Source organism: Phoca vitulina, unplaced genomic scaffold, assembly GCF_004348235.1.
Source record: "Phoca vitulina isolate PV1807 unplaced genomic scaffold, GSC_HSeal_1.0 scaffold107, whole genome shotgun sequence".
Lineage (NCBI taxonomy): Eukaryota > Metazoa > Chordata > Mammalia > Carnivora > Phocidae > Phoca > Phoca vitulina.
This window is the reverse complement of record NW_022589810.1, coordinates 1,702,212-1,717,211: the sequence shown is the minus strand read 5'-3', so window position 1 is coordinate 1,717,211 and position 15,000 is coordinate 1,702,212. Positions and strand designations below refer to the sequence as shown.

Here is a 15,000-nt window from a genome sequence, read left to right as displayed (position 1 = left end):
CTCCCTCCCCCTCCTTCTGCTCCTCCCCCAACTTGCTCATGCTCGCTCGCTCTCTCTCAAATAAATAAATAAATCTTTTAAAAAAATAAACTTTGGAAGGAAAGGCAAAAGATCCAGAATAAGCAACATAATAGTAAAAAAGAACAAAGTCGAGGACTGATACCATATGACTTCAGGATTCCCTATAAAGCCACACTAATCAAGACTGGTTTTAGCAAAAGAAGAGACAAACAGATCAATGGAACAGAAGAGAGCCTAGGAACAGACCCACCCATTTAAAGTCAAATAACTGTCGAACAATACTTATGTGAGAGTGGGCGTCCTTGATGTGTCCCTGATCTTAAGGGAAAGGCTCTCAGCTTTTCCCCATTGAGGACGATATTCGCTGTGGGTTTTTCATAGATGGATTTTATGAACTTGAGGAATGTTCCCTCTATCCCTATACTCTGAAGAGTTTTAATCAGGAAAGGATGCTGTATTTTGTCAGATGCTTTTTCTGCATCAATTGAGAGGATCATATGGCTCTTCTCTCTCCTCTTGTTAATGTGTTCTATCACACTGATAGATTTGCAAATGTTGAACCCCCCTTGCATCCCAGGGATAAATCCCACTTGGTCGTGGGGGATGATCTTTTTCATGTATTGTCGGATCCTATTAGCTAGGATTTTGTTGAGGATTTTGGAATCCATATTCATCAGGGATATCGGTCTGAAATTCTCCTTTTTGATGGGGTCTTTGCCTGGTTTGGGGATTAAGGTAATGCTGGCCTCAGAGAATGAGTCTGGAAGCTTCCCTTCTGTTTCTAGTTTTTGAAACAGCTTCAGGAGAATAGGTATTATTTCTTCTTTGAATGTTTGGTAGAATTCCCCAGGGAATCCATCAGGCCCTGAACTCTTGTATTTTGGGAGGTTTTTGATCACTGCTTCAATCTCGTTACTGGTTATTGGCCTAGGCAGGCTGTCAATTTCTTCCTATTTCAGTCTTGGCAGTTTATAGTTTCCAGGAAGGCATCCATTTCATCCAGGTTGCTCAGTTTATTGGCATACAGTTGTTGATAATAGTTTCTAATAATTGACTCTATTTCCTTGGTGTTACTCATGATCTCTCCCCTTTCATTCATAATTTTATTAATTTGGGTCCTTTCTCTTTTCTTCTGGTCAAGTCTGGCCAGTGGTTTATCGATCTTATTAATTCTTTCAAAGAACCAGCTTCTAGTTTCGTTGCTCTGATCTACTGTTCTCTTGCTACTATTGTTCAACATAGTACTAGAAGTCCTAGCAACAACAATCAGAGAACAAAAAGAAATAAGAGGTATGCAAATTGGCCAAGAAGAAGTCAAACACTCTCTCTTCGCAGATGACATGATACTTTATGTGGAAAATCTAAAAGACTCCACCCCAAAATTGCTAGAACTCATACAGCAATTCAGTAATGGGGCAGGATACACAATCAACGTGCAGAAATCAGTTGCTTTCTTATACACTAACAACTCAACTGTAGAAAGAGAAATTAGAGAAACGAATCCATTTACAATAGCACCAAAAACCATAAGATACCTCGGAATAAACCTAAACAAAGACGTAAAGGATCTATACTCTAGGAACTACAGAACACTCATGAAAGAAATTGAAGAAAACACAAAAAGATGGAAAAACATTCCATGCTCATGGATCGGAAGAATAAACATTGTTAAAATGTCTGTGCAACCCAGGGCAATCTATACCTTCAATGCCATCCCGATCAAAACTCCAGTGACATTTTTCAGAGTGCTGGAACGATCCTAAAATTTGTATGGACTCAAAAAAGACCCCGAATCTCCAAGGAAATGTTGAAAAAGAAAAACAAAGCTGGGGGCATCACGTTGCCCGATTTCAAGCTATATTACAAAGCTGTGATCACCAAGACAGCACGGTACTGGCACAAAAACAGACATATAGACCAATGGAACAGAATAGAGAGCCCAGATATGGACCCTCAACTCTATGGTCAAATACTCTTCAACAAAGCAGGAACAAACATGCAATGGAAAAAGACAGTCTCTTCAATAAATGGTGCTGGGAAAACTGGACAGCCACATGCAGAAGAATGAAACTCAACCATTCTCTAACACCATACACAAAGATAAACTCAAAACGGATGAAAGACCTCAATGTGAGACAGGAATCCATCAAAATCCTAGAGAAGAACATAGGCAGTAACCTCTTTGACAACGGATACAGCAACATCTTTCAAGATACATCTCCCAAGGCTAGTGAAACGAAAGCAAAAATGAACTTTTGGGACTTCATCAAGATAAAAAGCTTCTGCACAGCAAAGGAAATAGTCAACAAAACAAAGAGGCAGGGGTGCCTGGGTGGCTCAGTCGTTAAGCGTCTGCCTTCAGCTCAGGTCATGATCCCAGGGTCCTGGGATCGAGCCCCACATCGGGCTCCCTGCTCCGCGGGAAGCCTGCTTCTCCCTCTCCCACTCCCCCTGCTTGTGGTCCCTCTCTCGCTGTGTCTCTCTCTGTCAAATAAATAAAAAATAAAATCTTTAAAAAAAACACACACACACAAAACAAAGAGGGAACCCATAGAACGGGAGAAGATACAGATAAAGGGCTGGTAGCCAAGATCAATAAAGAACTTCTCAAACTCAACACCCAAAAGACAAATAATCAAGTCAAAAAATGGGCAGAAGACATGAACAGACACTTCTCCAAAGAAGACATACAAATGGCTAACAGACACATGAAAAAATGTTCATCATCATTAGCCATCAGGGAAATTCAAATCAAAACCACATTGAGATACCACCTTACACCAGTTAGAATGGCAAAAATGGACAGGGCAAGAAACAACAAATGCTGGAGAGGTTGTGGAGAAAGGGGAACCCTCTTACACTGTTGGTGGGAATGCAAGTTGGTACAGCCACTTTGGAAAACAGTGTGGAGGTGCCTCAAGAAATTAAATATAGAGCTACCCTATGATCCAGCAATTGCACTCCTGGGTATTGACTCCAAAGACACAGATGTAGTGAAAAGAAGGGCCATCTGCACCCCAATGTTCATAGCAGCAATGTCCGCAATAGCCAAACTGTGGAAAGAGCTGAGATGCCCTTCAACAGATGAATGGATAAAGAAGATGTGGTCCATATATACAATGGAATATTACTCAGCCATCAGAAAGATGAATACCCAACGTTTGCATCAACATGGATTCGGACTGGAGGAGATTATGCTAAGTAAAATGAGTCAAGCAGAGAAAGTCAATTATCATATGATTTCACTTATTTGGGGAACATAAGGAATAGCACGGAGGACATTAGGAGAAGGAAGGGAAAAATGAAGGGGGGAAAATCGGAGGGAGAGATGAACCATGAGAGACTATGGACTCCGAGAAACAAACTGAGGGTTTTAGAGGGGAGGGGGTTGGAGGGATGGGTTAGCCCGGTGATGGGTATTAAGGAGGGCACGTACTGCATGGGGCAATGGGTGTTATATGAAAACAATGAATCTTGGATCACTACATCAAAAACTAATGATGTATTGTATGGCGACTAACATAACATAATAAAATAAAATTTTTAAAAAAATAAAGTCAAATGACAATTCAGTGATAAAAGAACAGTCTTTCAATACATGGCACTGTAGGAACTGGATGTCCATATGCCAAAAAAAAAAAAAAAAAAAAAAGAAAGAAAGAAAAGGAAAAAAAGGATCTAGACACAGACCTTGTATCTTTCATAAAAATTAACCCAATATGGATCATAGACCTATATGTAAAACCAAAACTGGAAAACGTATAAAATACAGCGCAGGAGAAAATCTAGATAACCCTGGGTTTGGTGATGACACTTCAGTATAACACAACAAAATAAAAATTTGAGAAGTTGGACTTTAGTAAAATTAAAAAGTTCTGTTTCGTGACGGACCCTGTTAAGACAACATAAAGACAAGCCACAGAACGATAAAACATATTTACAAAACATATGTGACAAAGGACCTTATTTCCAAATACACAAAGACCTTTCAGAACTAAACATTAAGAAAAAAATAATGCAATTTAAAAATGGGGAAAAGATCTGAAAATATACCTCACCAAAGAAGATATAGAAAAGGCAAACAAGCATATGAATAGGCAACATCATCTACGTCATAAGGGGACTGAAATTTAAAACAATGACATACCCCTATACATCTACTAGAGTGGCTAAAATTAAAAAAATAAAAAATAAAAAAATAAAACACAAAAACAAACCTGATGTACAAAATGCTGATAGGGGTGTGGAGCAGCAGGAACCCTCATTCATTGCGGGAAGACATGCCAAATGGCACAGCCACTTTGGAAGTCATTTTGGCAGTTCCTTACAAATTTAAACATAGTTTTATCATACGATACAGAAATCACATTCCTAGGGATATGCCAAACTGATTGAAAACTTGTGTCAGAATAAAATCTTGCCATTTGCAGCGATGTGGATGGAGCTAGAGTGTATTATGCTCAGCAAGATAAGGCCGTCACAGAAAGACAAATACCATGTGATTTCACTCACATGTGGAATTTAAGAAACAAAACAGATGAACATATGGGAAGGGGGAAACAGGAGGTGGAGTGGGGGGGACAAGCCATAAGAGACTCTTAATGATTGAGAAAAAAACTGCGGGTTGGTGAACGGAGGTGGGAGGGGGATGGGTCAAATAGGTGATGGGGATCGAGGAGGGCACTTGTTGTGATGAGCACTGGGTGTTGTATGTAAGTGATGAATCACTGAATTCCACTCCTGAAACCATATTACAGCGTATGTTCACTAACTAGAATTTCAATAAAAATTTAAAAATAAAAAAAAAAAAAAGAATTCAACCTTTGGAGTCAAACCTGGGTTTCAGGGGCAAGAGGAAATTTTTGAAGGTGATGGATGATTTTACGGCACTGACTGTAATAATAGTTTCAGAGGTGTATACTCACCTCCAAACACATCAAGTTGTATACATTAAATATCTACAGCTTTCTGTATGTCAGTCATAACCTCAATAAAGCAGTTAAAAGAAAAAGAAAACCTATGTCAACACAAAAACCTACACACAAACGTGCAGCTTTCTGTCAAAACTGGCAAGCGATTAAGATGCCCTTCTCTAGATGAATGGATAAACGAAGTGTGCTATTCCATGCAATGGAATATGATTCAGGGATAAAAAGTCATGAGCTATCAAGACATGAAAAGACATGAAGGAAGCATTAATGCATTTTGGTAAGGAAAGGAAGTCAGTCTGAAAAGGCTACAACTGCCTGATTCCACCTATATGCTATTCTGGAGAAGGCAGAACTAGCAGTGGCTAGCAGTGGTCCAATGTAGCGGGAGTTGGTAGCGGAGGGATGAATAGGTGAAGCACAGAGGAATTTTAGGATGATGAAACTATTCTGTTTGATACTGTAATGGTGGATACATGACTTTTTGCATTTTCAAAACCCACTGAATGTACAACACAAAGACTGAATGTCAATGTAAACTACGGACTTCGTTAATAATAATGTGTTAGTACTAGTTTATTAATTATAACAAATGTATCACACTAACACAAGATCTTAATAACAGGGGAAACTGTGATGGGGGGCTATAATATGAGAATCCTCTATGCTATCTGCTCAATATTTCTGTAAATTTAAAACTATTCTAAAAAACGAAGTCTCTTAATTAAAAAAACACTGAGCTGTTTGTCATATTGACATAATACTCACTTCCATCCCAGAGTGTGCTGGCATGTCCCACCTCACAAGGAAGTAAGCCCAAACACAAAAAGGCCTAGAAAAAGAAAGGGAATGTAAGATGAATGGAGATTTTCGGTAATACGTTCCCAGAAATCCCTTCAGTTTGGCAGCATCTTTGAAGCATCAGCCTCCCCATTCCTACTTAGCCTGATCTATGACACGGCCTGGAATAGTTCTCCCAGTCATAGATCTAGTCAACACTGTAGATAGCCCCCTGGCTCCGCCACCTCATGCCCCCATGCCTCACCGTTTGGTCACAGGGCCACAGCTTACGCAGTTGCTGTCATGTGTCATGCTCTTCCTCTCCCACCTTCATCTGCGGAAATCCGACTCATTGCTAAGACCCAGTTGAGATACCATGTTCCCTGAAGCTTTAAACCATTTCTTGACACAGCACCTGCCACCTTCCTCTGCCTTTCCTTGACATTCCAAGCCTGGGCGATAGCATTTGACACATCAGTTGCTCTTCTCCACATAACCTTTGTTCATCTCTCTCTCCTCCCATTAAGTCACCCAGCCTCCTTTTTTTTTTTCTCTCTCTCTGCAGAAAAAGAAACCTCAATAGATGGAATGGATAGCAGTCAGGAAGTAGCTGAGGCTCATGATGTTGAACCGAAGGGTCTCATAACGTACAGCTGAAGAAGAAAATAAAATGAGAAGCATAAAGGCAAGAAATTTTAAGGTGGTTCAGAAGAACAGGAGAGAAAAAATGAAGATGAGACATTTATGATATAAGCAATATTTCCAAAACTGAAGAAATATTTCAGCTTTTGTAAAACAACCACCACCACCACCACCACCACCACCACCACCACCACCACCACCACAAAACCAAAAGGAGTCCCCCAGATAAGCACCAGGGCTAATAAAAAGGGATCCACACCAAAAAATACCCTGGAAAATGTCCTATTTCATCATTTGTTCACTCACTCGGTCAAGTGCTTTGGTCTTCCTCATCCCGAATTTCCCTTAAATCTGGAACCCATGGCATTTCCCCTCTTCCTTGCAGGCAGATCAGCTGAGGGTTAGAAATGGGAAATCCTGTAAGGAGAAAGAAAATATATAGTTGGGTAGGCTGGGAACAAAGTACTGCCAGATTAGTCCCACCCAATGGGTAAGCAGAAACAAGATAGGAAGAAGAGAAAATGTTCAGTGAGAAAGACCAAAGGAAAGGCAGACACCACGTGAGAATGTTTAGGTTCCTACTATGTCTCCAGGCAAGAAGCTTATCAGAATAATACTGGAAATACAAAGTAGTAAACAGATATAATCAAGTGTTACAAGTGCTATAATCTAAGCCAGAGACAAGATATAGACAGGCAAAAATGAGAAAAAAGTCCAGTAGTTCTCAAATGCAAGCCCTTGGACTAGCTGCATTAGGACTCATGTGGAGCTTCTAAAAACACTTTTCTGGGCCCATCAGCAGAAATCCTATTTCACAGGTCAAGGGTGGGGCTGGGAATCTTTATCGGCATTCACAGGTTCACCAGGGCCACGCAAAACAAAGACATCTTTCCATTTATTTGTGTCTTCTTCAAGTTTTTCATCAGTGTTTCATACTTTTCAGCATACAGCTCTTTCACCTCCTTGGTCACATTTATTCCTAAGGATTTTATTGCCTTTGGTGATACTGTAAATGGGACTGTTTTCTTAAATTCTTGCTCTCATACTTCATTGTTAGTGTATAGGAACGTAACTGATTTTTGTACATTGATTTTGTATCCTACAACTTTGCTGAATTTATTAGTTCTAACAGAGTTTTGTCTCTTCCGATGCCTAATGCAGGCTAATTGGAAGACTGGACCTTAAGCGTACAGCCGGGAAAGTTAGGCTGTTAGATACACAGTCCAGCCCTTAACAGGGAAAAACTGAGAGCTGGGTGTTTGTGCCTACTCACTCTACTGAGCCAGAGGGACCAGTCACTGGAAGTGCCTTTCTGCCCATGTATAATCATTACTTATGTAATTTTTATGACTTTAAAAAAAAGCTGAGAGATTATGTGACATGATAGCGGTTAATATTAACTAACACTACAATGGCAATCATATGGTTATAAATAAATGTATAGAATCCACATGTTGTCCACCGTAAACTTACATCATGTTATATGTCAAATATATTTCAATAAACTTAAAAGAAAGAAATGTACTTTTTAAAAGCTGAGAGAAGGAGTGTGAGTCTATGTTTATACAGTTTGTTTTATTTTCCATTTCTGGTTCTCTTTGCTTGCTCCTCTGGATTCAAGTTAACATCTGGTGTTATTATCTTACTCCCATATAGCTTTGCTCTCACCCACATCCTTCGTGTTTTTATTGTCAATTGCATAGCTGTATGCTATTAGCCTATAAATAAAATTTTATATAGATTCTCTCATGCAATTCTTTTTAAAAGTCTTTTCAGAGCAGGAAGATCTATTTAATTTATACTATCATTTATTATTGCCTACGCCATTACCTTTACTGACACTTTTCTTCACGCAAATTCAAGTTACTCTCTAGTGTCATTTACTTTCCACCTGAAGGACTTCCTTTCGTATTTTTTGTAAGGTGGCTCAGCTAGCAACAAATTCTCTCAATTTTTATTTATCTGGAATATATTTAAGCTTCATTCGCAGAAAGTAGCTCTCGCTCTCTCTCTCTTTATAAATATATATTTATATTTGTATATATATAAAATATATATGTATACGTTTCTTGGTTCAAGATTGTTTTTTCCTTTCAGCACTTTGAGTATATCGGCACAACGCCTTCTGCCCTCCACTATTTCTGATGAGGAATTTTCTGCTAATCGGCTAATCTTATTGCAGGTCCTTTGTAGGAGTCATTTTTGTCTTGCCGCTTTCAAGGGTTTGTGTTTGGTTTTCAAAAACTTTCCTCTGATGTGGTACATAATCTGGGTATGAATCCCTTATGGATTTTTCCTACTTAGAATACATTTAGCTTCTTAGATGCCCATATTAGTTTTCACCAAATTTAGGCAATTCTCAGCCACGCGTTCTTTGAATATTTTTTACGCTCCTTTATTGGTCTACTCTCTTCTAGTATACCCCATTGCATGTATGTTCATATGTTTGATGGACATGTAATGTGGAATGTGCATTTCTCCAAGGCTCTATTAATTTTTCTTTATACTTGTTTTTCTCTGATTTTAGGACTGCCTGACCTCTACCAATCTCTCTTCAAGTTCACTTTCTTACTTCTGCCAAAACAAATTTACTCTTGAGGCCCTCTGGCGAATTTTTCATTTCAGTCATTATCCTCTTCAAATCCAGAAGTTCCCCCATTTGGTTTCATTTTAGAATTTATCTTTCTGGATAGTCTCTATTTGGAGACATCGTCATCACGCCTTCCTTTATTCCTTTAAGCATAGTTTCCCTTAGTTATTGGGCCAGATTTGTTATACGTGCTTTGAGGTCTCTTTCTGCTAGATCCAATTCTGGGTCCTCCCACAAGCAGTTTTTGTTGCCTGATTTGTCTTTTACCCAGTGCATAGGTCACACTTCCCTATTTCTTTCTGGGTCTTACAATTTTTGGTGAAAACTGGGGGATTTAGGTACTATATCGTAGCAGCTCTGGTGTTGCTACAATATGGTGGTTGCTCTGGACTTGCTGTTTTGCCCATTTATTTGTGTAGTGATGTGGCTGGACCAGATTAGTGAAGTCTATTTCCCTGCAATGTGCAGCTTCTGATGTCACCACTGAAAGGGCACGACCTTGGGCATGCACACAGTCTCCCTGACTCCCCTTCTCCCTCATGGGTAACTGTGGTTTGGGCCAGGAGGCTTTTCACAGTCTCTTTTCCTGAGAGTTTCATTAAGCTTCTGCACAGACTGCCTCGACTGGTTTCAATTCCAGCTCTTAGCCTCCATTAATTTCCAGCTGATGGCTTTCCTTTTATTGACAATGCCCTCCCTGGGCAATAAACGGATCCACAGGCAGTTCCTCTTAACTTTGGGACCCTTTGCAGGGGTAATCTTTCAGGTCACTCTTTGATGCCGGCTCCAACTCTAGGAAGACTCTTCTTAGGTATCGCTTTCCCTCCTTCGCTCTGTCAAAATTCCAAATGCCCTACCGTTTGGCTTGTTACGTTCAGAGCTCCCAGCCCCCTCTTAAAAAGCTCACTCCCAAGATCTCCATTCTCATCAACAGTACCCTTAGGCCTGCACTTTCCCATGCTTTTCCAAATGAACTCAGTCCCCTTCAGGACAGTCTCCCTTAGAGAGAGCTCCAGAGGTGTCTCTAGTTAGAGCCTGCCTTTCCCCTTGGGCAGCCCTCCTGCCGCTCCAGAACCAGCAGTGGGGACGGTGGCTCTCTTCCCTCAGAGGGATACCCCTGCTGTACAAACAACACTCTAGGCCAGTCTAGTAGCTCTCCATCTTGTCAGCTTTACTTTCCCGGTGCGGCAATTCTGTCTCATCAGCGAGCTGGGGCAAGGGTGATTAGGGCCCCTTAGTCTCAGCCTGTCACACCTGGAGTCTATCTTTGTCCTATGAATCGGGGCCAGGTGGGGTAAGGGAGCAGCAGATCTCTCACCTGCGCTTGCCTGGAATAGAATTTCTGAAACGTAGGGCTGAGAATGAGAAGAAATTCTGGCAGCCCGCCTCTCCCTCAGAGAACCGGTAGCTCTGGACTTGGGGGGCGGGGGGCGGGGCACGGGAGGGGGTGGGCAGGAGAAGGAGCTCCACCTTCTTAGCTGTAGCTACCCGGAGTAGATCTTCCATCATACTGAGCCAGGGGGAGGAGGTGAAGAGAAAATGTGTGGCTCAAATGCCACAGTCTCTCATGGTTCTTACCGAGATTCAGTACATTTGCATGAACTAATGTTTCTCCACTTGCTATATACCCTTTGAACAGTTGCTAGAGACTTGAAAGGATTGTTTTAGAATGTTCGCAAGTTTGATATTTTTTCCTCTGGCAAATCATCTATGGAGTTCCTCACATCATTCAGGAATGGCTTCTCTTTTCCTTTCCTTTTTAAATATTATTTTTATTATTACATTATATTACATTATTATCATATATATTATTATATTATTCTTATAAACATGCATGTTTTAAAAGAATTCAAATAGAGTGGTTTTATATAAAAGGAAGCAAAGGTCGTCCCCCAGCCCTAACTTATCAGGGGTAGCAATCTGCTAGTACGTTTTCATAGGTATATATGTACTGTATTACATTCAATACAAGCTGTCAGAAGTAGAATCATAAAAGGAATTTAGAAAATTACCTCTCTCACACTACCACTGAATACATTTCTCCCATTTCCCAAAGCCAACAAATACTTCCAACTGATGTTAGATAAAAAAGAACCAATCAATCGATATGCATCTGCACATAAAATTTAGTCAGCTGAGGGATGAATTCGAGCCACTCTCCCAGTGGAACCTTTAACAGAGGTCTCAGAAAGTGACAGGTCAGGCAGAAACAAAATTTAAATGCAGAAAATTTGAATAAGAAAATTAATATGCTTCTTATTCAAATAGAGAAGAAAATACAAACTAAATATGTATTAGATCATAAAAGAAACCTTAATGGATGTCAAAAAGCAGGCATTCCATACATTACAGTACAATAAAAAACCAACAACAAAAGATCGATTTAATTGCAAGAAGAAGGACTATGTACCTGAACAGACGCAAATGCCTTTCCAAGAAAATTCTCAGGTCAGGAGAAATCCAAAGCAGCAGTTACACACTAAAAATACACCACAGGCTTCCAGTTATGGAACGCATAAGTCACGGGAATAAAAGATACAGCATTGGGAATCTCGTCAATGATATCGCAATAGCGTTGTATGGCGACAGGTGGGAGCTACACGTGTGGCGAGCACAACATGAGGTTTGAACTTGTTGAGTCGCTATGTTGTACACCTGAAACTAATGTAATATCGTGTCTCAATTATACTCAAATTTTTTAAAATGTAAAAGTACATAAACCATAGTAAAACACAACCAACAAATCCTGTGCAAGTTAATACCAAGAGTACCCAGAGTAAACTTCGCAGCCTGAAACACATTCACTACAAAGAAAGACTGAATATACGTGAAAACATTCAAATCAGGAAGCTCGACGAACACCAACAAAATAACTACAAAGAGGAGGGCATTAAGACACATAAAACAGAAATTAATAAAAATAAAATAGCAATCTATTCAACCACTATCTGGTTCTTTGAAAAGACAACCCAATAGAAACACGTCTGGCAAACGTGATGAAAAATAAGAGCAGAGATATAACTGAACACTATCAGGAATTAGAAGGGAGATTTTGCAGTTACTTAAAAAATTTTAAGAACGTTTGTACAAATTGATACCAGTAAATTCTAATAACAGAATTATTGCAATTGGCCTAAGGAAAAGAAACCTGAATGCAGCAGTAATCAATAGACTGAAATTAGTAAAGAAAACAAAGGCTCCTAAAAAGAAACTATACTAGATATTACCACAGCTAATTATAGTACAGCTGATTATTAGACAGATAATTACCACATTATATCAATTGTCTCATTGCACTAAACAATGTGAAGGCCACCTAAATTATTTTTCTAGTTTAGCATAACCCTGATGCCAAAACCTGACAAAAATAAATCTCAATTTAGAAAATGGATGGCACAGTCATTAAAACAGTGGGATACTGATGCAGAAATAGACCAATAGGTCAGTGTAACCGAATCTTCCAGGCATATATGAGAATTTAATTCATAGTAAGGCTGCCATTTCAAGTCCATGGAGACAGGCTGCAATTGAGACATTTGTGGCTATCCACTGAGAAAAATATAAACGTTCTTTATATTTCTATCAGTTGGTTAAGCGTCCAACTCCAGATTTCAGCTCAGGTCATGATATCAGGGTTGTGAGATCAAGCCCCACGTCGGGTTCCACGCTGGGTGTGGAGCCTGCTTAAGATTCTCTCTCCCTGCCCCACCCCCCCCCACCCTCCCCCTCTAAAAGAAAAAAAAAAAAAAAAAAATATATATATATATATATATATATCTTGTAACAAAACATTCATGCACATACAAAAACATCCCAATTGATTAAATGTGCTTACCATGAAAAAGAAAACCTTAAGGGCGTTAGAAGAAAAATTCAGGTTGTTTTTATACTATTGGATAGGAAAGGCCTTCTTCAAACAATACAAAAGGTGGAACATGTAAAACTATTCAGGCTGGACTATCTGTATGATAAAAGAAACCATGATCAAAGGTAAGAGGTAAGAGAGTTCCACCTAGAAGATGACAGCTTAAGAAACTTCACAGACACACTCCCCAGAGAAACAAGCGAAAGGTAAAAACTATCTTAAAAATAACTATTAAATGTCTCTGCAAATTGTCCTAAGAACATACGGCAAATAAGGAAACCCTTCCTCAGAAAACAAAAATCTACTAACCTAGGTAAGAACAGTGAGAGTCTGGCATTCGAACCATGATCTGCTCCCTCCCTCCTACCTCTCCAGCTCAGTGTGATGTTAGAGCCCTCCAGATAGGTATCGCCAGGAAGACGGGGCTCCCTCTCCCCTCAGCTCCCAACTATTAGTTACCCATAGCTCACCAGTAAGGGCAGGCCACCAGTATTTGCCATCCTCCCGTTCCAAACTGAAGAGGTTAAATTCTTAATCAGTGAGGCCAAGAGGTCAGGGGCTTGCTTTCTCCAATCAGCCCCCACTCAGAGGACTGAGGGCTTACACCAGCCACAGCGGGCTGGGAATACTGCAGTCCTGGTTGCCCTTGCCCCAGTCTGACCACAGGACAGAGGCTCCAAATAGAAGCAGTAAGCCTAGAAGTCCCCCCACCCGCTACTGCCCCACCCAGAGGCCAGAAGAGGGGCTCAAAAATCTTTCCCAAGGAGGAGAAGCAGCCCAGAAGAGAGCTCCTAAGCTCTCCCCCCAAGCTCTCTGTTTATTTGAAACAGAGTGTGGGAAAACTGAAGCCTAAGAGAGCTCTTGAAAATAACGGCTCCTCCAAATGAAAAACAAGGAACAAAACCACAGGCCTACTATTTCACCAAGACAACCAGGGACAGAGGCAGCTAAGAAGAGGCCTCTCGGGGTCTGAATAAAACTCAGAGGCAGCTAAAGAATATTCCCACCTGCATTGAATCGGATCAGAGTATGGCACAATTTATGCAACCAGGGCATTGTTGAAAACAATTAAAAAATACATTGGCAATTAGTGGAGCCTAACAGGTGAGTGTCACAACAAATGCGGTAGACAGCTTAGCAGAGAGATCAGAGGAGGAGACAAGGAGAGCCCTGCGAAAACTCCTGTCATTGCGAGTGACTGTGTGTACGTACACCCAAGTCTGCACTGACTGGGGAGTAACCAACGCAGGCTTCATACTTTGGGGTAAACAGACTTAACTAAAATAGCCACGTCACTAGACAATTAAATAAGCAAATAACAACAAAGACAAGCCCCAGGGAAGGGGGGGGTAGAAACGGGACCCGAATCCAGAGTGCTACGATATACTACCTAAGTGCCCAATTAAAAAAAAAAAATCGGGGATATTCAGAGAAGCAGGAAAGTGTGACTCATCTACAGGAACAAAGACAAGCAATAGAAACTGCCTGCGAAAGGGCCGGTATGTTGGATTTAATAGAGAAAAGTCTTCAAATCCACCAATGTTAATATGTTCCGAGAATTAAAGGAAATCATGCTTAAAGAAGTAAAAGAAGCTACCATGACATTTCTCATGAAACAGAGACCATCCATTAAAGAGATACAAGTTATAAAAAGAACCCAGTGGATAATTTGGAGTTAAAAACGACATTGACCAAACAAAAGGTTTACTACAGGGGCTCAGTTACAGATGGGAGTTGGCAGAAGAAAACACAAAATTGAGGAAAACAGAGATTACACAATGCTAAGAACAGAGAGAAAAAAGAGTGAAGTAAAATGAACAGAGTGCCCAAAAATGTGAGATCCCTTTAAAGGCAGCAACCTACAAGTAATAAGATTACCAAAAGAAGAGGCCAAAAAAAGGAGTAGAAAAAGTGAATCACAGACCTGTACCTCTGAAACAAATAATACATTATACATTAAAAAAAAAAAAAGAAGATAGTAGGAAGGGAATAATGAAGGGGAGGAAATCGGAAGGGGAGATGAACCATGAGAGACTATGGACTCTGAGAAACCAGCTGAGGGTTCTAGAGGGGAGGGGGGTGGGGGGATGGGTTAGCCTGGTGATGGGTATTAAAGAGGGCACGTACTGAATGGAGCACTGGGTGTTATATGCAAACAATGAATCATGGAACAC

General features: G+C 40.3%; 1 protein-coding gene across 1 annotated transcript in view; it reads right to left on the bottom strand.

Moving 5' to 3' along the window:
- Positions 1-13,499, bottom strand: part of LOC116627963 (EZH inhibitory protein-like) — a gene marked incomplete at its 3' end in the record, with an annotated part of 56,241 nt that extends 42,742 nt beyond the window's left edge. The window contains exons 1-5 of the mRNA XM_032397940.1: positions 12,797-13,499; positions 11,372-11,622; positions 6,678-6,788; positions 5,995-6,382; positions 5,718-5,781 (exon numbers count right to left, since the gene is read on the bottom strand). The remainder of the gene's footprint in view (positions 1-5,717; positions 5,782-5,994; positions 6,383-6,677; positions 6,789-11,371; positions 11,623-12,796) is intronic.
- Between the last annotated feature and the right edge of the window lie 1,501 nt (positions 13,500-15,000).